The 23,667-nt window shown below is 42.8% G+C and overlaps 19 non-coding genes across 19 annotated transcripts; all 19 read right to left on the bottom strand.

The window, feature by feature from the left end:
• Positions 1 to 689: 689 nt before the first annotated feature.
• TRNAL-UAG (transfer RNA leucine (anticodon UAG)) lies at positions 690 to 772 on the bottom strand. The gene has a single exon. It is a non-coding gene; the product is annotated as a tRNA-Leu (tRNA).
• A 1,297-nt stretch (positions 773 to 2,069) lies between these two features.
• On the bottom strand, positions 2,070 to 2,152 carry TRNAL-CAG (transfer RNA leucine (anticodon CAG)). The gene has a single exon. It is a non-coding gene; the product is annotated as a tRNA-Leu (tRNA).
• Positions 2,153 to 3,893: 1,741 nt separating this feature from the next.
• On the bottom strand, positions 3,894 to 3,976 carry TRNAL-AAG (transfer RNA leucine (anticodon AAG)). The gene has a single exon. It is a non-coding gene; the product is annotated as a tRNA-Leu (tRNA).
• Positions 3,977 to 4,152: 176 nt separating this feature from the next.
• Positions 4,153 to 4,235, bottom strand: TRNAL-CAG (transfer RNA leucine (anticodon CAG)). Its single transcript has one exon. It is a non-coding gene; the product is annotated as a tRNA-Leu (tRNA).
• A 1,740-nt stretch (positions 4,236 to 5,975) lies between these two features.
• TRNAL-AAG (transfer RNA leucine (anticodon AAG)) lies at positions 5,976 to 6,058 on the bottom strand. The gene has a single exon. It is a non-coding gene; the product is annotated as a tRNA-Leu (tRNA).
• Positions 6,059 to 8,071: 2,013 nt separating this feature from the next.
• Positions 8,072 to 8,154, bottom strand: TRNAL-AAG (transfer RNA leucine (anticodon AAG)). The gene has a single exon. It is a non-coding gene; the product is annotated as a tRNA-Leu (tRNA).
• A 189-nt stretch (positions 8,155 to 8,343) lies between these two features.
• On the bottom strand, positions 8,344 to 8,426 carry TRNAL-CAG (transfer RNA leucine (anticodon CAG)). Its single transcript has one exon. It is a non-coding gene; the product is annotated as a tRNA-Leu (tRNA).
• Positions 8,427 to 10,167: 1,741 nt separating this feature from the next.
• Positions 10,168 to 10,250, bottom strand: TRNAL-AAG (transfer RNA leucine (anticodon AAG)). The gene has a single exon. It is a non-coding gene; the product is annotated as a tRNA-Leu (tRNA).
• A 903-nt stretch (positions 10,251 to 11,153) lies between these two features.
• On the bottom strand, positions 11,154 to 11,236 carry TRNAL-UAG (transfer RNA leucine (anticodon UAG)). Its single transcript has one exon. It is a non-coding gene; the product is annotated as a tRNA-Leu (tRNA).
• A 1,026-nt stretch (positions 11,237 to 12,262) lies between these two features.
• TRNAL-AAG (transfer RNA leucine (anticodon AAG)) lies at positions 12,263 to 12,345 on the bottom strand. The gene has a single exon. It is a non-coding gene; the product is annotated as a tRNA-Leu (tRNA).
• A 2,013-nt stretch (positions 12,346 to 14,358) lies between these two features.
• Positions 14,359 to 14,441, bottom strand: TRNAL-AAG (transfer RNA leucine (anticodon AAG)). Its single transcript has one exon. It is a non-coding gene; the product is annotated as a tRNA-Leu (tRNA).
• A 904-nt stretch (positions 14,442 to 15,345) lies between these two features.
• Positions 15,346 to 15,428, bottom strand: TRNAL-UAG (transfer RNA leucine (anticodon UAG)). The gene has a single exon. It is a non-coding gene; the product is annotated as a tRNA-Leu (tRNA).
• Positions 15,429 to 16,725: 1,297 nt separating this feature from the next.
• On the bottom strand, positions 16,726 to 16,808 carry TRNAL-CAG (transfer RNA leucine (anticodon CAG)). Its single transcript has one exon. It is a non-coding gene; the product is annotated as a tRNA-Leu (tRNA).
• A 632-nt stretch (positions 16,809 to 17,440) lies between these two features.
• TRNAL-UAG (transfer RNA leucine (anticodon UAG)) lies at positions 17,441 to 17,523 on the bottom strand. The gene has a single exon. It is a non-coding gene; the product is annotated as a tRNA-Leu (tRNA).
• Positions 17,524 to 18,549: 1,026 nt separating this feature from the next.
• Positions 18,550 to 18,632, bottom strand: TRNAL-AAG (transfer RNA leucine (anticodon AAG)). The gene has a single exon. It is a non-coding gene; the product is annotated as a tRNA-Leu (tRNA).
• A 189-nt stretch (positions 18,633 to 18,821) lies between these two features.
• TRNAL-UAG (transfer RNA leucine (anticodon UAG)) lies at positions 18,822 to 18,904 on the bottom strand. The gene has a single exon. It is a non-coding gene; the product is annotated as a tRNA-Leu (tRNA).
• Positions 18,905 to 20,916: 2,012 nt separating this feature from the next.
• Positions 20,917 to 20,999, bottom strand: TRNAL-CAG (transfer RNA leucine (anticodon CAG)). The gene has a single exon. It is a non-coding gene; the product is annotated as a tRNA-Leu (tRNA).
• Positions 21,000 to 21,631: 632 nt separating this feature from the next.
• On the bottom strand, positions 21,632 to 21,714 carry TRNAL-UAG (transfer RNA leucine (anticodon UAG)). The gene has a single exon. It is a non-coding gene; the product is annotated as a tRNA-Leu (tRNA).
• Positions 21,715 to 23,011: 1,297 nt separating this feature from the next.
• Positions 23,012 to 23,094, bottom strand: TRNAL-CAG (transfer RNA leucine (anticodon CAG)). Its single transcript has one exon. It is a non-coding gene; the product is annotated as a tRNA-Leu (tRNA).
• Positions 23,095 to 23,667: the final 573 nt, after the last annotated feature.

Raw genomic sequence — 23,667 nt, 5'->3', positions numbered from 1 at the left:
CCTCCAGAAGAGACTGCGACCTGAACGCAGCGCCTTAGACCACTCGGCCATCCTAACTTGCATTTGCAGCACCTTCCACAAGCCAGACAGCCATGCAAGTTTGGTACCGAAAAGGCATGCCCTCAATTTATTTATCCCATTATAAGCATTTCCAACAGATCTTTGAACAATCCATACAGAGCAGTACCTATGAAGAACTCTTTAGACCTTTAAAGCGTACAAAGAGAAAGTGCTATTCACCAGCCACTTGAACGGCCCAAAGCTGCTTTAAAATTGAGTCAACAGCCACATCTTGGCTGACTAAAGCAAATTCAACAAGGGAGCTCAATGTCACAACATAGGGTGGAATACGCAAATCTAAGCAGCCCCTGATCACAGCCCTGAGGACATTGCTGTAAGTGTGCTGGAGTACAGCTGTCTACCAGGTGCTTGACATTCTTCCAAATTTGCATGGCCTGTCTGGCCAGGGAATACAAGAGCATGACTCTTCTAGATGAGCTCTTACATGGGTCCTAAGCTCATTTGGTAAGGATTGCACTTTATCAGCAAGACTTTGTACAACAGAAATATATGAGAAACCCAAGCTCTCTTGACTAGACGAGGACGGAATAACGTCCCAGGTGAAGACGAACAGATGCAAATTCCATCAGATGTTATCCTGATGAAGAAGATTATATCTCCAAAAGTCATGTCAGAAGTGGGATTCGAACCCACGCCTCCAGAGGAGACTGCGGCCTAAACACAGCGCCTTAGACCACTCGGCCATCCTGACAGTGGAGAGTCTTAAGAAATGTATAAAAGTCACTCAGAAATTTCTGCGTCCATGCAAGCTTGAAATAATTTCAACCTTCAAACACAAGGTGCAACTTTTTGCACAGGACAATAAACACAGAAGATCACATATGAAAGCATTTCATTTCACAGGTGTACTGTTTTTATGCTTTTAGAATAACTTATACCTCTCACCAGCTATTTAGGGTTCTGTATCCTACTCACAAAATTACCTTGCCTGCGACCTCTCTCTTTATACACAAACAACTACTGCTCAGGAAGTAGGAAGGCAGAAGGTGGGGCAGTTTATGCAAATTTATGCTGTCAATGTGCCTTGCAGATTCATGCAGAATTTCTAGATCCTTGCTGGAAACAAGAGAGCAGGCCTTGTTTCAGATCAACTGTCCTAGCAAGGAACGTCTGAGCACATCCATTCTTTTGCTCTCTAGCCCCTGGCTTGGGACTCACCCTCACTGGCTGAGGAGTGAAGTTCTGCATACCAACGTTGCATAGAAGGTATGTTTGTGATTGGTTTGAGATGGGTGGGAGGTCAAGAGCAGGGAAAAGCAAGTCACCTTCACTTCTAGTCTCCTCTTCTATGCCTACCTGCCGTTCACTCACTCTGTCTTTGTTTCATTCTCTCCTTCCTCAACACCCCATCTCACTCACTGGCTCTATCATTTGTGCTCTTTCTCCTTGCTCTTCATTTCATAGTGGAAACATCTCTTGAATGGATCATTAGAAAATGAGGTTACATAAAATTAAAAATCTACTTATTGGAAACCAAAAATATCACAAGACTGAATGTAAGCCATTTCTTCAATAAAAGGGATTTTTTAGGCACCCCCCAAAAAACACATAAAACACCACTAGTGCTAGAAGAATATTATACGAGCTTGAAGACAGAATTGGGCGAATTCATTTGCAGTTGAAACTGAAGTTTGGTACTTATTCAGATATTATATGCACTGCCAATTTTTAGCTGAGATTCTGAAGGAACGCAGAGACAAAATGGACTTAAAGTTTTGTCAGAAGTGGTATTCGAACCCACGCCTCCAGGAGAGACTGCGGCCTTAACGCAGCACCTTAGACCACTCTGCCATCCTGACCACATGTTGCTTGTTCATCTACATAGTGAGAAAGATAGTGTGAACAAAAAAAACACACATCTTAGGCCATAAGTGGCTATAGCAAGAAAAAAACTCACTGCACTTTTCCAAAAAGACAACCATATAAGCCCATGTGAGGGAAATGATCTGATTTTCTCCCTCAAGAAAAAAGAAGATTAAACACAGGTTTGTCAGAAGTGGGATTTGAACCCACGCCTCCAGAAGAGACTGCGACCTGAACGCAGCGCCTTAGACCACTCGGCCATCCTGACTTGCATTTGCAGCACCTTCCACAAGCCAGACAGCGATGCAAGTGGGGTACCGAAAAGGCATGCCCTCAATTTATTTATCCCATTATAAGCATTTCCAACAGATCTTTGAACAATCCATATAGAGCAGTACCTATGAAGAACTCTTTAGACCTTTAATGAGTACAAAGAGAAAGTGCTATTCACCAGCCACTTGAACGGCCCAAAGCTGCTTTGAAATTGAGTCAATAGCCACATCTTGGCTGACTAAAGCAAATTCAACAAGGGATCTCAATGTCACAACATAGGGTGGAATTCGCAAATCTAAGTAGCCCCTGATCACTGCCCTGAGGAAATTGCTGTAAGTGTGCTGGAGTCCAGTTGTCTACCAGGTGCTTGGCATTCTTCCAAATGTGTATGGCATGTCTGGCCAGGGAATACAAGAGAATGACTCTTCTAGATGAGCTCTTACATGGGTCATAAGCTCATTTGGTAAGGATTGCACTTTATCAGCAAGACTTTGTACAACAGAAATATATGAGAAACTCAAGCTCTCTTGACTAGACGAGGACAGAATAACGTCCCAGGTGAAGACGAACAGAAGCAAATTCCATCAGATGTTATCCTGATGAAGAAGATTATATCTCCAAAAGTCATTTCAGAAGTGGGATTCAAACCCACGCCTCCAGAGGAGACTGCGGCCTAAACACAGCACCTTAGACCACTCGGCCATCCTGACAGTGAAGAGTCCTAAGAAATGTATAAAAGTCACTCAGAAATTTCTGCGTCCATGCAAGCTTGAAATAATTTCAACCTTCAAACACAAGGTGCAACTTTTTGCACAGGACAATAAACACAGAAGATCACATATGAAAGCATTTCATTTCACAGGTGTACTGTTTTTATGCTTTTAGAATAACTTATACCTCTCACCAGCTATTTAGGGTTCTGTATCCTACTCACAAAATTACCTTGCCTGCGACCTTTCTCTCTATACACAAACAACTACTGCTCAGGAAGTAGGAAGGCAGAAGGTGGGGCAGTTTATGCAAATTTATGCTGTCAATGTGCCTTGCACATTCATGCAGAATTTCTAGATCCTTGCTGGAAACAAGAGAGCAGGCCTTGTTTCAGATCAACTGTCCCTAGCAAGGAACGTCTGAGCACATCCATTCTTTTGCTTTCTAGCCCCTGGCTTGGGACTCACCCTCACTGGCTGAGGAGTGAAGTTCTGCATACCAACGTTGCATAGAAGGTATGTTTGTGATTGGTTTGAGATGGGTGGGAGGTCAAGAGCAGGGAAAAGCAAGTCACTTTCACTTCTAGTCTCCTCTTCTATGCCTACCTGCCGTTCACTCACTCTGTCTTTGTTTCATTCTCTCCTTCCTCAACACCCCATCTCACTCACTCGCTCTATCATTTGTGCTCTTTCCCCTTGCTCTTCATTTCATAGTGGAAACATCTCTTGAATGGATCATTAGAAAATGAGGTTACATGAAATTAAAAATCTACTTATTGGAAACCAAAAATATCACAAGACTGAATGTAAGCCATTTCTTCAATAAAAGGGATTTTTTAGGCACCCCCCAAAAAACACATAAAACACCACTAGAGCTAGAAGAATATTATAAGAGCTTGAAGACAGAATTGGGCAAATTCATTTGCAGTTGAAACTGAAGTTTGGTACTTATTCAGATATTTTATGCACTGACAATTTTTAGCTGAGATTCCGAAGGAACGCAGAGACAAAATGGACTTAAAGTTTTGTCAGAAGTGGGATTTGAACCCACGCCTCCAGGAGAGACTGCGGCCTTAACGCAGCACCTTAGACCACTCGGCCATCCTGACCACATCTACATAGTGAGAAAGATAGTGTGAACAAAAAAAACACACATCTTAGGCCATAAGTGGCTATAGCAAGAAAAAAACTCACTGCACTTTTCCAAAAAGACAACCATATAAGCCCATGTGAGGGAAATGATCTGATTTTCTCCCTCAAGAAAAAAGAAGATTAAACACAGGTTTGTCAGAAGTAGGATTTGAACCCACGCCTCCAGAAAAGACTGCGACCTGAACGCAGCGCCTTAGACCACTCGGCCATCCTGACTTGCATTTGCAGCACCTTCCACAAGCCAGACAGCCATGCAAGTGGGGTACCGAAAGGCATGCCCTCAATTTATTTATCCCATTATAAGCATTTCCAACAGATCTTTGAACAATCCATACAGAGCAGTACCTATGAAGAACTCTTTAGACCTTTAAAGCGTACAAAGAGAAAGTGCTATTCACCAGCCACTTGAACGGCCCAAAGCTACTTTGAAATTAAGTCAACAGCCACATCTTGGCTGACTAAAGCAAATTCAACAAGGGAGCTCAATGTCCCAACATAGGGTGGAATACGCAAATCTAAGCAGCCCCTGATCACAGCCCTGAGGACATTGCTGTAAGTGTGCTGGAGTACAGCTGTCTACCAGGTGCTTGGCATTCTTCCAAATTTGCATGGCCTGTCTGGCCAGGGAATACAAGAGCATGACTCTTCTAGATGAGCTCTTACATGGGTCCTAAGCTCATTTGGTAAGGATTGCACTTTATCAGCAAGACTTTGTACAACAGAAATATATGAGAAACCCAAGCTCTCTTGACTAGACGAGGATGGAATAACTTCCCAGGTGAAGACGAACAGATGCAACTTCCATCAGATGTTATCCTGATGAAGAAGATTATATCTCCAAAAGTCATTTCAGAAGTGGGATTCGAACCCACGCCTCCAGAGGAGACTGCAGCCTAAACACAGCGCCTTAGACCACTCTGCCATCCTGACAGTGAAGAGTCCTAAGAAATGTATAAAAGTCACTCAGAAATTTCTGCGTCCATGCAAGCTTGAAATAATTTCAACCTTCAAACACAAGGTGCAACTTTTTGCACAGGACAATAAACACAGAAGATCACATATGAAAGCATTTCATTTCACAGGTGTACTGTTTTTATGCTTTTAGAATAACTTATACCTCTCACCAGCTATTTAGGGTTCTGTATCCTACTCACAAAATTACCTTGCCTGCGACCTTTCTCTCTATACACAAACAACTACTGCTCAGGAAGTAGGAAGGCAGAAGGTGGGGCAGTTTATGCAAATTTATGCTGGCAATGTGCCTTGCACATTCATGCAGAATTTCTAGATCCTTGCTGGAAACAAGAGAGCAGGCCTTGTTTCAGATCAACTGTCCCTAGCAAGGAACGTCTGAGCACATCCATTCTTTTGCTCTCTAGCCCCTGGCTTGGGACTCACCCTCACTGGCTGAGGAGTGAAGTTCTGCATACCAACGTTGCATAGAAGGTATGTTTGTGATTGGTTTGAGATGGGTGGGAGGTCAAGAGCAGGGAAAAGCAAGTCACTTTCACTTCTAGTCTCCTCTTCTATGCCTACCTGCCGTTCACTCACTCTGTCTTTGTTTCATTCTCTCCTTCCTCAACACCCCATCTCACTCACTCGCTCTATCATTTGTGCTCTTTCCCCTTGCTCTTCATTTCATAGTGGAAACATCTCTTGAATGGATCATTAGAAAATGAGGTTACATAAAATTAAAAATCTACTTATTGGAAACCAAAAATATCACAAGTCTGAATGTAAGCCATTTCTTCAATAAAAGGGATTTTTTAGGCACCCGCCAAAAAACACATAAAACACCACTAGTGCTAGAAGAATATTATAAGAGCTTGAAGACAGAATTGGGCAAATTCATTTGCAGTTGAAACTGAAGTTTGGTACTTATTCAGATATTATATGCACTGCCAATTTTTAGCTGAGATTCTGAAGGAACGCAGAGACAAAATGGACTTAAAGTTTTGTCAGAAGTGGGATTCGAACCCACGCCTCCAGGAGAGACTGCGGCCTTAACGCAGCGCCTTAGACCACTCAGCCATCCTGACCACATGTTGCTTGTCCATCTACATAGTGAGAAAGATAGTGTGAACAAAAAAAACACACATCTTAGGCCATAAGTGGCTATAGCAAGAAAAAAACTCACTGCACTTTTCCAAAAAGACAACCATATAAGCCCATGTGAGGGAAATGATCTGATTTTCTCCCTCAAGAAAAAAGAAGATTAAACACAGGTTTGTCAGAAGTGGGATTTGAACCCACGCCTCCAGAAGAGACTGCGACCTGAACGCAGAGCCTTAGACAACTTGGCCATCCTGACTTGCATTTGCAGCACCTTCCACAAGCCAGACAGCCATGCAAGTTTGGTACCGAAAAGGCATGCCCTCAATTTATTTATCCCATTATAATCATTTCCAACAGATCTTTGTACAATCCATACAGAGCAGTACCTATGAAGAACTCTTTAGACCTTTAAAGCGTACAAAGAGAAAGTGCTATTCACCAGCCACTTGAACGGCCCAAAGCTGCTTTGAAATTGAGTCAACAGCCACATCTTGGCTGACTAAAGCAAATTCAACAAGGGAGCTCAATGTCACAACATAGGGTGGAATACGCAAATCTAAGCAGCCCCTGATCACAGCCCTGAGGACATTGCTGTAAGTGTGCTGGAGTACAGCTGTCTACCAGGTGCTTGGCATTCTTCCAAATTTGCATGGCCTGTCTGGCCAGGGAATACAAGAGCATGACTCTTCTAGATGAGCTCTTACATGGGTCCTAAGCTCATTTGGTAAGGATTGCACTTTATCAGCAAGACTTTGTACAACAGAAATATATGAGAAACCCAAGCTCTCTTGACTAGACGAGGACGGAATAACGTCCCTGGTGAAGACGAACAGATGCAACTTCCATCAGATGTTATCCTGATGTAGAAGATTATATCTCCAAAAGTCATTTCAGAAGTGGGATTCGAACCCACGCCTCCAGAGGAGATTGCAGCCTAAACGCAGCGCCTTAGACCACTCGGCCATCCTGACAGTGAAGAGTCCTAAGAAATGTATAAAAGTCACTCAGAAATTTCTGCGTCCATGCAAGCTTGAAATAATTTCAACCTTCAAACACAAGGTGCAACTTTTTGCACAGGACAATAAACACAGAAGATCACATATGAAAGCATTTCATTTCACAGGTGTACTGTTTTTATGCTTTTAGAATAACTTATACCTCTCACCAGCTATTTAGGGTTCTGTATCCTACTCACAAAATTATCTTGCCTGCGACTTCTCTCTTTATACACAAACAACTACTGCTCAGGAAGTAGGAAGGCAGAAGGTGGGGCAGTTTATGCAAATTTATGCTGTCAATGTGCCTTGCAGATTCATGCAGAATTTCTAGATCCTTGCTGGAAACAAGAGAGCAGGCCTTGTTTCAGATCAACTGTCCCTAGCAAGGAACGTCTGAGCACATCCATTCTTTTGCTCTCTAGCCCCTGGCTTGGGACTCACCCTCACTGGCTGAGGAGTGAAGTTCTGCATACCAACGTTGCATAGAAGGTATGTTTGTGATTGGTTTGAGATGGGTGGGAGGTCAAGAGCAGGGAAAAGCAAGTCACCTTCACTTCTAGTCTCCTCTTCTATGCCTACCTGCCGTTCACTCACTCTGTCTTTGTTTCATTCTCTCCTTCCTCAACACCCCATCTCACTCACTGGCTCTATCATTTGTGCTCTTTCCCCTTGCTCTTCATTTCATAGTGGAAACATCTCTTGAATGGATCATTAGAAAATGAGGTTACATAAAATTAAAAATCTACTTATTGGAAACCAAAAATATCACAAGACTGAATGTAAGCCATTTCTTCAATAAAAGGGATTTTTTAGGCACCCCCCAAAAAACACATAAAACACCACTAGTGCTAGAAGAATATTATACGAGCTTGAAGACAGAATTGGGCAAATTCATTTGCAGTTGAAACTGAAGTTTGGTACTTATTCAGATATTATATGCACTGCCAATTTTTAGCTGAGATTCTGAAGGAACGCAGAGACAAAATGGACTTAAAGTTTTGTCAGAAGTGGGATTCGAACCCACGCCTCCAGGAGAGACTGCGGCCTTAACGCAGCACCTTAGACCACTCGGCCATCCTGACCACATGTTGCTTGTCCATCTACATAGTGAGAAAGATAGTGTGAACAAAAAAAACACACATCTTAGGCCATAAGTGGCTATAGCAAGAAAAAAACTCACTGCACTTTTCCAAAAAGACAACCATATAAGCCCATGTGAGGGAAATGATCTGATTTTCTCCCTCAAGAAAAAAGAAGATTAAACACAGGTTTGTCAGAAGTGGGATTTGAACCCACGCCTCCAGAAGAGACTGCATCCTGAACGCAGCGCCTTAGACCACTCAGCCATCCTGACTTGCATTTGCAGCACCTTCCACAAGCCAGACAGCCATGCAAGTTTGGTACCGAAAAGGCATGCCCTCAATTTATTTATCCCATTATAAGCATTTCCAACAGATCTTTGAACAATCCATACAGAGCAGTACCTATGAAGAACTCTTTAGACCTTTAATGAGTACAAAGAGAAAGTGCTATTCACCAGCCACTTGAACGGCCCAAAGCTGCTTTGAAATTGAGTCAATAGCCACATCTTGGCTGACTAAAGCAAATTCAACAAGGGATCTCAATGTCACAACATAGGGTGGAATTCGCAAATCTAAGTAGCCCCTGATCACTGCCCTGAGGAAATTGCTGTAAGTGTGCTGGAGTCCAGTTGTCTACCAGGTGCTTGGCATTCTTCCAAATGTGTATGGCCTGTCTGGCCAGGGAATACAAGAGAATGACTCTTCTAGATGAGCTCTTACATGGGTCATAAGCTCATTTGGTAAGGATTGCACTTTATCAGCAAGACTTTGTACAACAGAAATATATGAGAAACTCAAGCTCTCTTGACTAGACGAGGACAGAATAACGTCCCAGGTGAAGACGAACAGAAGCAAATTCCATCAGATGTTATCCTGATGAAGAAGATTATATCTCCAAAAGTCATTTCAGAAGTGGGATTCGAACCCACGCCTCCAGAGGAAACTGCAGCCTAAACACAGCACCTTAGACCACTCGGCCATCCTGACAGTGAAGAGTCCTAAGAAATGTATAAAAGTCACTCAGAAATTTCTGCGTCCATGCAAGCTTGAAATAATTTCAACCTTCAAACACAAGGTGCAACTTTTTGCACAGGACAATAAACACAGAAGATCACATATGAAAGCATTTCATTTCACAGGTGTACTGTTTTTATGCTTTTAGAATAACTTATACCTCTCACCAGCTATTTAGGGTTCTGTATCCTACTCACAAAATTACCTTGCCTGGGACCTTTCTCTCTATACACAAACAACTACTGCTCAGGAAGTAGGAAGGCAGAAGGTGGGGCAGTTTATGCAAATTTATGCTGGCAATGTGCCTTGCACATTCATGCAGAATTTCTAGATCCTTGCTGGAAACAAGAGAGCAGGCCTTGTTTCAGATCAACTGTCCCTAGCAAGGAACGTCTGAGCACATCCATTCTTTTGCTCTCTAGCCCCTGGCTTAGGACTCACCCTCACTGGCTGAGGAGTGAAGTTCTGCATACCAACGTTGCATAGAAGGTATGTTTGTGATTGGTTTGAGATGGGTGGGAGGTCAAGAGCAGGGAAAAGCAAGTCACTTTCACTTCTAGTCTCCTCTTCTATGCCTACCTGCCGTTCACTCACTCTGTCTTTGTTTCATTCTCTCCTTCCTCAACACCCCATCTCACTCACTCGCTCTATCATTTGTGCTTTTTCCCCTTGCTCTTCATTTCATAGTGGAAAAATCTCTTGAATGGATCATTAGAAAATGAGGTTACATAAAATTAAAAATCTACTTATTGGAAACCAAAAATATCACAAGACTGAATGTAAGCCATTTCTTCAATAAAAGGGATTTTTTAGGCACCCCCCAAAAAACACATAAAACACCACTAGAGCTAGAAGAATATTATAAGAGCTTGAAGACAGAATTGGGCAAATTCATTTGCAGTTGAAACTGAAGTTTGGTACTTATTCAGATATTTTATGCACTGACAATTTTTAGCTGAGATTCTGAAGGAACGCAGAGACAAAATGGACTTAAAGTTTTGTCAGAAGTGGGATTCGAACCCACGCCTCCAGGAGAGACTGCGGCCTTAACGCAGCACCTTAGACCACTCGGCCATCCTGACCACATGTTGCTTGTCCATCTACATAGTGAGAAAGATAGTGTGAACAAAAAAAACACACATCTTAGGCCATAAGTGGCTATAGCAAGAAAAAAACTCACTGCACTTTTCCAAAAAGACAACCATATAAGCCCATGTGAGGGAAATGATCTGATTTTCTCCCTCAAGAAAAAAGAAGATTAAACACAGGTTTGTCAGAAGTAGGATTTGAACCCACGCCTCCAGAAAAGACTGCGAACTGAGCGCAGCGCCTTAGACCACTCGGCCATCCTGACTTGCATTTGCAGCACCTTCCACAAGCCAGACAGCCATGCAAGTGGGGTACCGAAAGGCATGCCCTCAATTTATTTATCCCATTATAAGCATTTCCAACAGATCTTTGAACAATCCATACAGAGCAGTACCTATGAAGAACTCTTTAGACCTTTAAAGCGTACAAAGAGAAAGTGCTATTCACCAGCCACTTGAACGGCCCAAAGCTACTTTGAAATTAAGTCAACAGCCACATCTTGGCTGACTAAAGCAAATTCAACAAGGGAGCTCAATGTCACAACATAGGGTGGAATACGCAAATCTAAGCAGCCCCTGATCACAGCCCTGAGGACATTGCTGTAAGTGTGCTGGAGTACAGCTGTCTACCAGGTGCTTGGCATTCTTCCAAATTTGCATGGCCTGTCTGGCCAGGGAATACAAGAGCATGACTCTTCTAGATGAGCTCTTACATGGGTCCTAAGCTCATTTGGTAAGGATTGCACTTTATCAGCAAGACTTTGTACAACAGAAATATATGAGAAACCCAAGCTCTCTTGACTAGACGAGGATGGAATAACTTCCCAGGTGAAGACGAACAGATGCAACTTCCATCAGATGTTATCCTGATGAAGAAGATTATATCTCCAAAAGTCATTTCAGAAGTGGGATTCGAACCCACGCCTCCAGAGGAGACTGCAGCCTAAACACAGCGCCTTAGACCACTCGGCCATCCTGACAGTGAAGAGTCCTAAGAAATGTATAAAAGTCACTCAGAAATTTCTGCGTCCATGCAAGCTTGAAATAATTTCAATCTTCAAACACAAGGTGCAACTTTTTGCACAGGACAATAAACACAGAAGATCACATATGAAAGCATTTCATTTCACAGGTGTACTGTTTTTATGCTTTTAGAATAACTTATACCTCTCACCAGCTATTTAGGGTTCTGTATCCTACTCACAAAATTACCTTGCCTGCGACCTTTCTCTCTATACACAAACAACTACTGCTCAGGAAGTAGGAAGGCAGAAGGTGGGGCAGTTTATGCAAATTTATGCTGGCAATGTGCCTTGCACATTCATGCAGAATTTCTAGATCCTTGCTGGAAACAAGAGAGCAGGCCTTGTTTCAGATCAACTGTCCCTAGCAAGGAACGTCTGAGCACATCCATTCTTTTGCTCTCTAGCCCCTGGCTTGGGACTCACCCTCACTGGCTGAGGAGTGAAGTTCTGCATACCAACGTTGCATAGAAGGTATGTTTGTGATTGGTTTGAGATGGGTGGGAGGTCAAGAGCAGGGAAAAGCAAGTCACTTTCACTTCTAGTCTCCTCTTCTATGCCTACCTGCCGTTCACTCACTCTGTCTTTGTTTCATTCTCTCCTTCCTCAACACCCCATCTCACTCACTCGCTCTATCATTTGTGCTCTTTCCCCTTGCTCTTCATTTCATAGTGGAAACATCTCTTGAATGGATCATTAGAAAATGAGGTTACATAAAATTAAAAATCTACTTATTGGAAACCAAAAATATCACAAGTCTGAATGTAAGCCATTTCTTCAATAAAAGGGATTTTTTAGGCACCCCCCAAAAAACACATAAAACAACACTAGTGCTAGAAGAATATTATAAGAGCTTGAAGACAGAATTGGGCAAATTCATTTGCAGTTGAAACTGAAGTTTGGTACTTATTCAGATATTATATGCACTGCCAATTTTTAGCTGAGATTCTGAAGGAACGCAGAGACAAAATGGACTTAAAGTTTTGTCAGAAGTGGGATTCGAACCCACGCCTCCAGGAGAGACTGCGGCCTTAACGCAGCGCCTTAGACCACTCGGCCATCCTGACCACATGTTGCTTGTCCATCTACATAGTGAGAAAGATAGTGTGAACAAAAAAAACACACATCTTAGGCCATAAGTGGCTATAGCAAGAAAAAAACTCACTGCACTTTTCCAAAAAGACAACCATATAAGCCCATGTGAGGGAAATGATCTGATTTTCTCCCTCAAGAAAAAAGAAGATTAAACACAGGTTTGTCAGAAGTGGGATTTGAACCCACGCCTCCAGAAGAGACTGCGACCTGAACGCAGAGCCTTAGACAACTTGGCCATCCTGACTTGCATTTGCAGCACCTTCCACAAGCCAGACAGCCATGCAAGTTTGGTACCGAAAAGGCATGCCCTCAATTTATTTATCCCATTATAATCATTTCCAACAGATCTTTGTACAATCCATACAGAGCAGTACCTATGAAGAACTCTTTAGACCTTTAAAGCGTACAAAGAGAAAGTGCTATTCACCAGCCACTTGAACGGCCCAAAGCTGCTTTGAAATTGAGTCAACAGCCACATCTTGGCTGACTAAAGCAAATTCAACAAGGGAGCTCAATGTCACAACATAGGGTGGAATACGCAAATCTAAGCAGCCCCTGATCACAGCCCTGAGGACATTGCTGTAAGTGTGCTGGAGTACAGCTGTCTACCAGGTGCTTGGCATTCTTCCAAATTTGCATGGCCTGTCTGGCCAGGGAATACAAGAGCATGACTCTTCTAGATGAGCTCTTACATGGGTCCTAAGCTCATTTGGTAAGGATTGCACTTTATCAGCAAGACTTTGTACAACAGAAATATATGAGAAACCCAAGCTCTCTTGACTAGACGAGGACGGAATAACGTCCCTGGTGAAGACGAACAGATGCAACTTCCATCAGATGTTATCCTGATGTAGAAGATTATATCTCCAAAAGTCATTTCAGAAGTGGGATTCGAACCCACGCCTCCAGAGGAGATTGCAGCCTAAACGCAGCGCCTTAGACCACTCGGCCATCCTGACAGTGAAGAGTCCTAAGAAATGTATAAAAGTCACTCAGAAATTTCTGCGTCCATGCAAGCTTGAAATAATTTCAACCTTCAAACACAAGGTGCAACTTTTTGCACAGGACAATAAACACAGAAGATCACATATGAAAGCATTTCATTTCACAGGTGTACTGTTTTTATGCTTTTAGAATAACTTATACCTCTCACCAGCTATTTAGGGTTCTGTATCCTACTCACAAAATTATCTTGCCTGCGACTTCTCTCTTTATACACAAACAACTACTGCTCAGGAAGTAGGAAGGCAGAAGGTGGGGCAGTTTATGCAAATTTATGCTGTCAATGTGCCTTGCAGATTCATGCAGAATTTCTAGATCCTTGCTGGAAACAAGAGAGCAGGCCTTGTTTCAGATCAACTGTCCCTAGCAAGGAACGTCTGAGCACATCCATTCTTTTGCTCTCTAGCCCCTGGCTTGGGACTCACCCTCACTGGCTGAGGAGTGAAGTTCTGCATACCAACGTTGCATAGAAGGTATGTTTGTGATTGGTTTGAGATGGGTGGGAGGTCAAGAGCAGGGAAAAGCAAGTCACCTTCACTTCTAGTCTCCTCTTCTATGCCTACCTGCCGTTCACTCACTCTGTCTTTGTTTCATTCTCTCCTTCCTCAACACCCCATCTCACTCACTGGCTCTATCATTTGTGCTCTTTCCCCTTGCTCTTCATTTCATAGTGGAAACATCTCTTGAATGGATCATTAGAAAATGAGGTTACATAAAATTAAAAATCTACTTATTGGAAACCAAAAATATCACAAGACTGAATGTAAGCCATTTCTTCAATAAAAGGGATTTTTTAGGCACCCCCCAAAAAACACATAAAACACCACTAGTGCTAGAAGAATATTATACGAGCTTGAAGACAGAATTGGGCAAATTCATTTGCAGTTGAAACTGAAGTTTGGTACTTATTCAGATATTATATGCACTGCCAATTTTTAGCTGAGATTCTGAAGGAACGCAGAGACAAAATGGACTTAAAGGTTTGTCAGAAGTGGGATTCGAACCCACGCCTCCAGGAGAGACTGCGGCCTTAACGCAGCACCTTAGACCACTCGGCCATCCTGACCACATGTTGCTTGTCCATCTACATAGTGAGAAAGATAGTGTGAACAAAAAAAACACACATCTTAGGCCATAAGTGGCTATAGCAAGAAAAAAACTCACTGCACTTTTCCAAAAAGACAACCATATAAGCCCATGTGAGGGAAATGATCTGATTTTCTCCCTCAAGAAAATAGAAGATTAAACACAGGTTTGGCAGAAGTGGGATTTGAACCCACGCCTCCAGAAGAGACTGCATCCTGAACGCAGCGCCTTAGACCACTCAGCCATCCTGACTTGCATTTGCAGCACCTTCCACAAGCCAGACAGCCATGCAAGTTTGGTACCGAAAAGGCATGCCCTCAATTTATTTATCCCATTATAAGCATTTCCAACAGATCTTTGAACAATCCATACAGAGCAGTACCTATGAAGAACTCTTTAGACCTTTAAAGCGTACAAAGAGAAAGTGCTATTCACCAGCCACTTGAACGGCCCAAAGCTGATTTGAAATTGAGTCAACAGCCACATCTTGGCTGACTAAAGCAAATTCAACAAGGGAGCTCAATGTCACAAAATAGGGTGGAATACGCAAATCTAAGCAGCCCCTGATCACAGCCCTGAGGACATTGCTGTAAGTGTGCTGGAGTACAGCTGTCTACCAGGTGCTTGGCATTCTTCCAAATTTGCATGGCCTGTCTGGCCAGGGAATACAAGAGCGTGACTCTTCTAGATGAGCTCTTACATGGGTCCTAAGCTCATTTGGTAAGGATTGCACTTTATCAGCAAGACTTTGTACAACAGAAATATATGAGAAACCCAAGCTCTCTTGACTAGACGAGGACGGAATAACGTCCCAGGTGAAGACGAACAGATGCAACTTCCATCAGATGTTATCCTGATGAAGAAGATTATATCTCCAAAAGTCATTTCAGAAGTGGGATTCGAACCCACGCCTCCAGAGGAGACTGCGGCCTAAACACAGCGCCTTAGACCACTCGGCCATCCTGACAGTGGAGAGTCTTAAGAAATGTATAAAAGTCACTCAGAAATTTCTGCGTCCATGCAAGCTTGAAATAATTTCAACCTTCAAACACAAGGTGCAACTTTTTGCACGGGACAATAAACACAGAAGATCACATATGAAAGCATTTCATTTCACAGGTGTACTGTTTTTATGCTTTTAGAATAACTTATACCTCTCACCAGCTATTTAGGGTTCTGTATCCTACTCACAAAATTACCTTGCCTGCGACCTCTCTCTTTATACACAAACAACTACTGCTCAGGAAGTAGGAAGGCAGAAGGAGGGGCAGTTTATGCAAATTTATGCTGTCAATGTGCCTTGCAGATTCATGCAGAATTTCTAGATCCTTGCTGGAAACAAGAGAGCAGGCCTTGTTTCAGATCAACTGTCCTAGCAAGGAACGTCTGAGCACATCCATTCTTTTGCTCTCTAGCCCCTGGCTTGGGACTCACCCTCACTGGCTGAGGAGTGAAGTTCTGCATACCAACGTTGCATAGAAGGTATGTTTGTGATTGGTTTGAGATGGGTGGGAGGTCAAGAGCAGGGAAAAGCAAGTCACCTTCACTTCTAGTCTCCTCTTCTATGCCTACCTGCCGTTCACTCACTCTGTCTTTGTTTCATTCTCTCCTTCCTCAACACCCCATCTCACTCACTGGCTCTATCATTTGTGCTCTTTCCCCTTGCTCTTCATTTCATAGTGGAAACATCTCTTGAATGGATCATTAGAAAATGAGGTTACATAAAATTAAAAATCTACTTATTGGAAACCAAAAATATCACAAGACTGAATGTAAGCCATTTCTTCAATAAAAGGGATTTTTTAGGCACCCCCCAAAAAACACATAAAACACCACTAGTGCTAGAAGAATATTATACGAGCTTGAAGACAGAATTGGGCGAATTCATTTGCAGTTGAAACTGAAGTTTGGTACTTATTCAGATATTATATGCACTGCCAATTTTTAGCTGAGATTCTGAAGGAACGCAGAGACAAAATGGACTTAAAGTTTCGTCAGAAGTGGTATTCGAACCCACGCCTCCAGGAGAGACTGCGGCCTTAACGCAGCACCTTAGACCACTCGGCCATCCTGACCACACGTTGCTTGTTCATCTACATAGTGAGAAAGATAGTGTGAACAAAAAAAACACACATCTTAGGCCATGAGTGGCTATAGCAAGAAAAAAACTCACTGCACTTTTCCAAAAAGACAACCATATAAGCCCATGTGAGGGAAATGATCTGATTTTCTCCCTCAAGAAAAAAGAAGATTAAACACAGGTTTGTCAGAAGTGGGATTTGAACCCACGCCTCCAGAAGAGACTGCGACCTGAACGCAGCGCCTTAGACCACTCGGCCATCCTGACTTGCATTTGCAGCATCTTCCACAAGCCAGACAGCCATGCAAGTGGGGTACCGAAAAGGCATGCCCTCAATTTATTTATCCCATTATAAGCATTTCCAACAGATCTTTGAACAATCCATACAGAGCAGTACCTATGAAGAACTCTTTAGACCTTTAATGAGTACAAAGAGAAAGTGCTATTCACCAGCCACTTGAACGGCCCAAAGCTGCTTTGAAATTGAGTCAATAGCCACATCTTGGCTGACTAAAGCAAATTCAACAAGGGATCTCAATGTCACAACATAGGGTGGAATTCGCAAATCTAAGTAGCCCCTGATCACTGCCCTGAGGAAATTGCTGTAAGTGTGCTGGAGTCCAGTTGTCTACCAGGTGCTTGGCATTCTTCCAAATGTGTATGGCCTGTCTGGCCAGGGAATACAAGAGAATGACTCTTCTAGATGAGCTCTTACATGGGTCATAAGCTCATTTGGTAAGGATTGCACTTTATCAGCAAGACTTTGTACAACAGAAATATATGAGAAACTCAAGCTCTCTTGACTAGACGAGGACAGAATAACGTCCCAGGTGAAGACGAACAGAAGCAAATTCCATCAGATGTTATCCTGATGAAGAAGATTATATCTCCAAAAGTCATTTCAGAAGTGGGATTCGAACCCACGCCTCCAGAGGAGACTGCGGCCTAAACACAGCACCTTAGACCACTCGGCCATCCTGACAGTGAAGAGTCCTAAGAAATGTATAAAAGTCACTCAGAAATTTCTGCGTCCATGCAAGCTTGAAATAATTTCAACCTTCAAACACAAGGTGCAACTTTTTGCACAGGACAATAAACACAGAAGATCACATATGAAAGCATTTCATTTCACAGGTGTACTGTTTTTATGCTTTTAGAATAACTTATACCTCTCACCAGCTATTTAGGGTTCTGTATCCTACTCACAAAATTACCTTGCCTGGGACCTTTCTCTCTATACACAAACAACTACTGCTCAGGAAGTAGGAAGGCAGAAGGTGGGGCAGTTTATGCAAATTTATGCTGGCAATGTGCCTTGCACATTCATGCAGAATTTCTAGATCCTTGCTGGAAACAAGAGAGCAGGCCTTGTTTCAGATCAACTGTCCCTAGCAAGGAACGTCTGAGCACATCCATTCTTTTGCTCTCTAGCCCCTGGCTTAGGACTCACCCTCACTGGCTGAGGAGTGAAGTTCTGCATACCAACGTTGCATAGAAGGTATGTTTGTGATTGGTTTGAGATGGGTGGGAGGTCAAGAGCAGGGAAAAGCAAGTCACTTTCACTTCTAGTCTCCTCTTCTATGCCTACCTGCTGTTCACTCACTCTGTCTTTGTTTCATTCTCTCCTTCCTCAACACCCCATCTCACTCACTCGCTCTATCATTTGTGCTTTTTCCCCTTGCTCTTCATTTCATAGTGGAAAAATCTCTTGAATGGATCATTAGAAAATGAGGTTACATAAAATTAAAAATCTACTTATTGGAAACCAAAAATATCACAAGACTGAATGTAAGCCATTTCTTCAATAAAAGGGATTTTTTAGGCACCCCCCAAAAAACACATAAAACACCACTAGTGCTAGAAGAATATTATAAGAGCTTGAAGACAGAATTGGGCAAATTCATTTGCAGTTGAAACTGAAGTTTGGTACTTATTCAGATATTATATGCACTGCCAATTTTTAGCTGAGAATCTGAAGGAACGCAGAGACAAAATGGACATAAAGTTTTGTCAGAAGTGGGATTCGAACCCACGCCTCCAGGAGAGACTGCGGCCTTAGCGCAGCGCCTTAGACCACTCGGCCATCCTGACCACATGTTGCTTGTTCATCTACATAGTGAAAAAGATAGTGTGAACAAAAAAAACACACATCTTAGGCCATGAGTGGCTATAGCAAGAAAAAAACTCACTGCACTTTTCCAAAAAGACAACCATATAAGCCCATGTGAGGGAAATGATCTGATTTGCTCCCTCAAGAAAAAAGAAGATTAAACACAGGTTTGTCAGAAGTGGGATTTGAACCCACGCCTCCAGAAGAGACTGCGACCTAAACGCAGCGCCTTAGACCACTCGGCCATCCTGACTTGCATTTGTAGCACCTTCCACAAGCCAGACAGCCATGCAAGTTTGGTACCGAAAAGGCATGCCCTCAATTTATTTATCCCATTATAAGCATTTCCAACAGATCTTTGAACAATCCATACAGAGCAGTACCTATGAAGAACTCTTTAGACCTTTAAAGCGTACAAAGAGAAAGTGCTATTCACCAGCCACTTGAACGGCGCAAAGCTGCTTTGAAATTGAGTCAACAGCCACATCTTGGCTGACTAAAGCAAATTCAACAAGGGAGCTCAATGTCACAACATAGGGTGGAATACGCAAATCTAAGCAGCCCCTGATCACAGCCCTGAGGACATTGCTGTAAGTGTGCTGGAGTACAGCTGTCTACCAGGTGCTTGGCATTCTTCCAAATTTGCATGGCCTGTCTGGCCAGGGAATACAAGAGCATGACTCTTCTAGATGAGCTCTTACATGGGTCCTAAGCTCATTTGGTAAGGATTGCACTTTATCAGCAAGACTTTGTACAACAGAAATATATGAGAAACCCAAGCTCTCTTGACTAGACGAGGACGGAATAACGTCCCTGGTGAAGACGAACAGATGCAACTTCCATCAGATGTTATCCTGATGTAGAAGATTATATCTCCAAAAGTCATTTCAGAAGTGGGATTCGAACCCACGCCTCCAGAGGAGATTGCAGCCTAAACGCAGCGCCTTAGACCACTCGGCCATCCTGACAGTGAAGAGTCCTAAGAAATGTATAAAAGTCACTCAGAAATTTCTGCGTCCATGCAAGCTTGAAATAATTTCAACCTTCAAACACAAGGTGCAACTTTTTGCACAGGACAATAAACACAGAAGATCACATATGAAAGCATTTCATTTCACAGGTGTACTGTTTTTATGCTTTTAGAATAACTTATACCTCTCACCAGCTATTTAGGGTTCTGTATCCTACTCACAAAATTACCTTGCCTGCGACCTTTCTCTCTATACACAAACAACTACTGCTCAGGAAGTAGGAAGGCAGAAGGTGGGGCAGTTTATGCAAATTTATGCTGTCAATGCGCCTTGCACATTCATGCAGAATTTCTAGATCCTTGCTGGAAACAAGAGAGCAGGCCTTGTTTCAGATCAACTGTCCCTAGCAAGGAACTTCTGAGCACATCCATTCTTTTGCTCTCTAGCCCCTGGCTTGGGACTCACCCTCACTGGCTGAGGAGTGAAGTTCTGCATACCAACGTTGCATAGAGGGTATGTTTGTGATTGGTTTGAGATGGGTGGGAGGTCAAGAGCAGGGAAAAGCAAGTCACTTTCACTTCTAGTCTCCTCTTCTATGCCTACCTGCCGTTCACTCACTCTGTCTTTGTTTCATTCTCTCCTTCCTCAACACCCCATCTCACTCACTCGCTCTATCATTTGTGCTCTTTCCCCTTGCTCTTCATTTCATAGTGGAAACATCTCTTGAATGGATCATTAGAAAATGAGGTTACATAAAATTAAAAATCTACTTATTGGAAACCAAAAATATCACAAGACTGAATGTAAGCCATTTCTTCAATAAAAGGGATTTTTTAGGCACCCCCCAAAAAACACATAAAACACCACTAGTGCTAGAAGAATATTATAAGAGCTTGAAGACAGAATTGGGCGAATTCATTTGCAGTTGAAACTGAAGTTTGGTACTTATTCAGATATTTTATGCACTGACAATTTTTAGCTTAGATTCTGAAGGAACGCAGAGACGAAATGGACTTAAAGTTTTGTCAGAAGTGGGTTCGAACCCACGCCTCGAGGAGAGACTGCAGCCTTAACGCAGCGCCTTAGACCACTCGGCCATCCTGACCACATGTTGCTTGTCCATCTACATAGTGAGAAAGATAGTGTGAACAAAAAAAACACACATCTTAGGCCATAAGTGGCTATAGCAAGAAAAAAACTCACTGCACTTTTCCAAAAAGACAACCATATAAGCCCATGTGAGGGAAATGATCTGAATTTCTCCCTCAAGAAAAAAGAAGATTAAACACAGGTTTGTCAGAAGTGGGATTTGAACCCACGCCTCCAGAAGAGACTGCGACCTGAACGCAGCGCCTTAGACCACTCGGCCATCCTGACTTGCATTTGCAGCATCTTCCACAAGCCAGACAGCCATGCAAGTGGGGTACCGAAAAGGCATGCCCTCAATTTATTTATCCCATTATAAGCATTTCCAACAGATCTTTGAACAATCCATACAGAGCAGTACCTATGAAGAACTCTTTAGACCTTTAATGAGTACAAAGAGAAAGTGCTATTCACCAGCCACTTGAACGGCCAAAAGCTGCTTTGAAATTGAGTCAATAGCCACATCTTGGCTGACTAAAGCAAATTCAACAAGGGATCTCAATGTCACAACATAGGGTGGAATTCGCAAATCTAAGTAGCCCCTGATCACTGCCCTGAGGAAATTGCTGTAAGTGTGCTGGAGTCCAGTTGTCTACCAGGTGCTTGGCATTCTTCCAAATGTGTATGTCCTGTCTGGCCAGGGAATACAAGAGAATGACTCTTCTAGATGAGCTCTTACATGGGTCATAAGCTCATTTGGTAAGGATTGCACTTTATCAGCAAGACTTTGTACAACAGAAATATATGAGAAACCCAAGCTCTCTTGACTAGACGAGGACAGAATAAAGTCCCAGGTGAAGACGAACAGAAGCAACTTCCATCAGATGTTATCCTGATGAAGAAGATTATATCTCCAAAAGTCATTTCAGAAGTGGGATTCGAACCCACGCCTCCAGAGGAGACTGCGGCCTAAACACAGCGCCTTAGACCACTCAGCCATCCTGACAGTGAAGAGTCCTAAGAAATGTATAAAAGTCACTCAGAAATTTCTGTGTCCATGCAAGCTTGAAATAATTTCAACCTTCAAACACAAGGTGCAACTTTTTGCACAGGACAATAAACACAGAAGATCACATATGAAAGCATTTCATTTCACAGGTGTACTGTTTTTATGCTTTTAGAATAACTTATACCTCTCACCAGCTATTTAGGGTTCTGTATCCTACTCACAAAATTACCTTGCCTGCGACCTTTCTCTCTATACACAAACAACTACTGCTCAGGAAGTAGGAAGGCAGAAGGTGGGGCAGTTTATGCAAATTTATGCTGTCAATGTGCCTTGCACATTCATGCAGAATTTCTAGATCCTTGCTGGAAACAAGAGAGCAGGCCTTGTTTCAGATCAACTGTCCCTAGCAAGGAACTTCTGAGCACATCCATTCTTTTGCTCTCTAGCCCCTGGCTTGGGACTCACCCTCACTGGCTGAGGAGTGAAGTTCTGCATACCAACGTTGCATAGAGGGTATGTTTGTGATTGGTTTGAGATGGGTGGGAGGTCAAGAGCAGGGAAAAGCAAGTCACTTTCACTTCTAGTCTCCTCTTCTATGCCTACCTGCCGTTCACTCACTCTGTCTTTGTTTCATTCTCTCCTTCCTCAACACCCCATCTCACTCACTCGCTCTATCATTTGTGCTCTTTCCCCTTGCTCTTCATTTCATAGTGGAAACATCTCTTGAATGGATCATTAGAAAATGAGGTTACATAAAATTAAAAATCTACTTATTGGAAACCAAAAATATCACAAGACTGAATGTAAGCCATTTCTTCAATAAAAGGGATTTTTTAGGCACCCCCCAAAAAACACATAAAACACCACTAGTGCGAGAAGAATATTATAAGAGCTTGAAGACAGAATTGGGCGAATTCATTTGCAGTTGAAACTGAAGTTTGGTACTTATTCAGATATTTTATGCACTGACAATTTTTAGCTTAGATTCTGAAGGAACGCAGAGACGAAATGGACTTAAAGTTTTGTCAGAAGTGGGTTCGAACCCACGCCTCGAGGAGAGACTGCGGCCTTAACGCAGCGCCTTAGACCACTCGGCCATCCTGACCACATGTTGCTTGTCCATCTACATAGTGAGAAAGATAGTGTGAACAAAAAAAACACACATCTTAGGCCATAAGTGGCTATAGCAAGAAAAAAACTCACTGCACTTTTCCAAAAAGACAACCATATAAGCCCATGTGAGGGAAATGATCTGAATTTCTCCCTCAAGAAAAAAGAAGATTAAACACAGGTTTGTCAGAAGTGGGATTTGAACCCACACCTCCAGAAGAGACTGCGACCTGAACGCAGCGCCTTAGACCACTCGGCCATCCTGACTTGCATTTGCAGCACCTTCCACAAGCCAGACAGCCATGCAAGTGGGGTACCGAAAAGGCATGCCCTCAATTTATTTATCCCATTATAAGCATTTCCAACAGATCTTTGAACAATCCATACAGAGCAGTACCTATGAAGAACTCTTTAGACCTTTAAAGCGTACAAAGAGAAAGTGCTATTCACCAGCCACTTGAACGGCCCAAAGCTACTTTGAAATTGAGTCAACAGCCACATCTTGGCTGACTAAAGCAAATTCAACAAGGGAGCTCAATGTCACAACATAGGGTGGAATACGCAAATCTAAGCAGCCCCTGATCACAGCCCTGAGGACATTGCTGTAAGTGTGCTGGAGTACAGCTGTCTACCAGGTGCTTGGCATTCTTCCAAATTTGCATGGCCTGTCTGGCCAGGGAATACAAGAGCATGACTCTTCTAGATGAGCTCTTACATGGGTCCTAAGCTCATTTGGTAAGGATTGCACTTTATCAGCAAGACTTTGTACAACAGAAATATATGAGAAACCCAAGCTCTCTTGACTAGACGAGGACGGAATAACTTCCCAGGTGAAGACGA

This window comes from Lissotriton helveticus, chromosome 8 (assembly GCF_964261635.1).
Source record: "Lissotriton helveticus chromosome 8, aLisHel1.1, whole genome shotgun sequence".
Lineage (NCBI taxonomy): Eukaryota > Metazoa > Chordata > Amphibia > Caudata > Salamandridae > Lissotriton > Lissotriton helveticus.
Note: the sequence above shows the minus strand (reverse complement) of the source record. Positions and strands in the feature narration are given on the sequence as shown.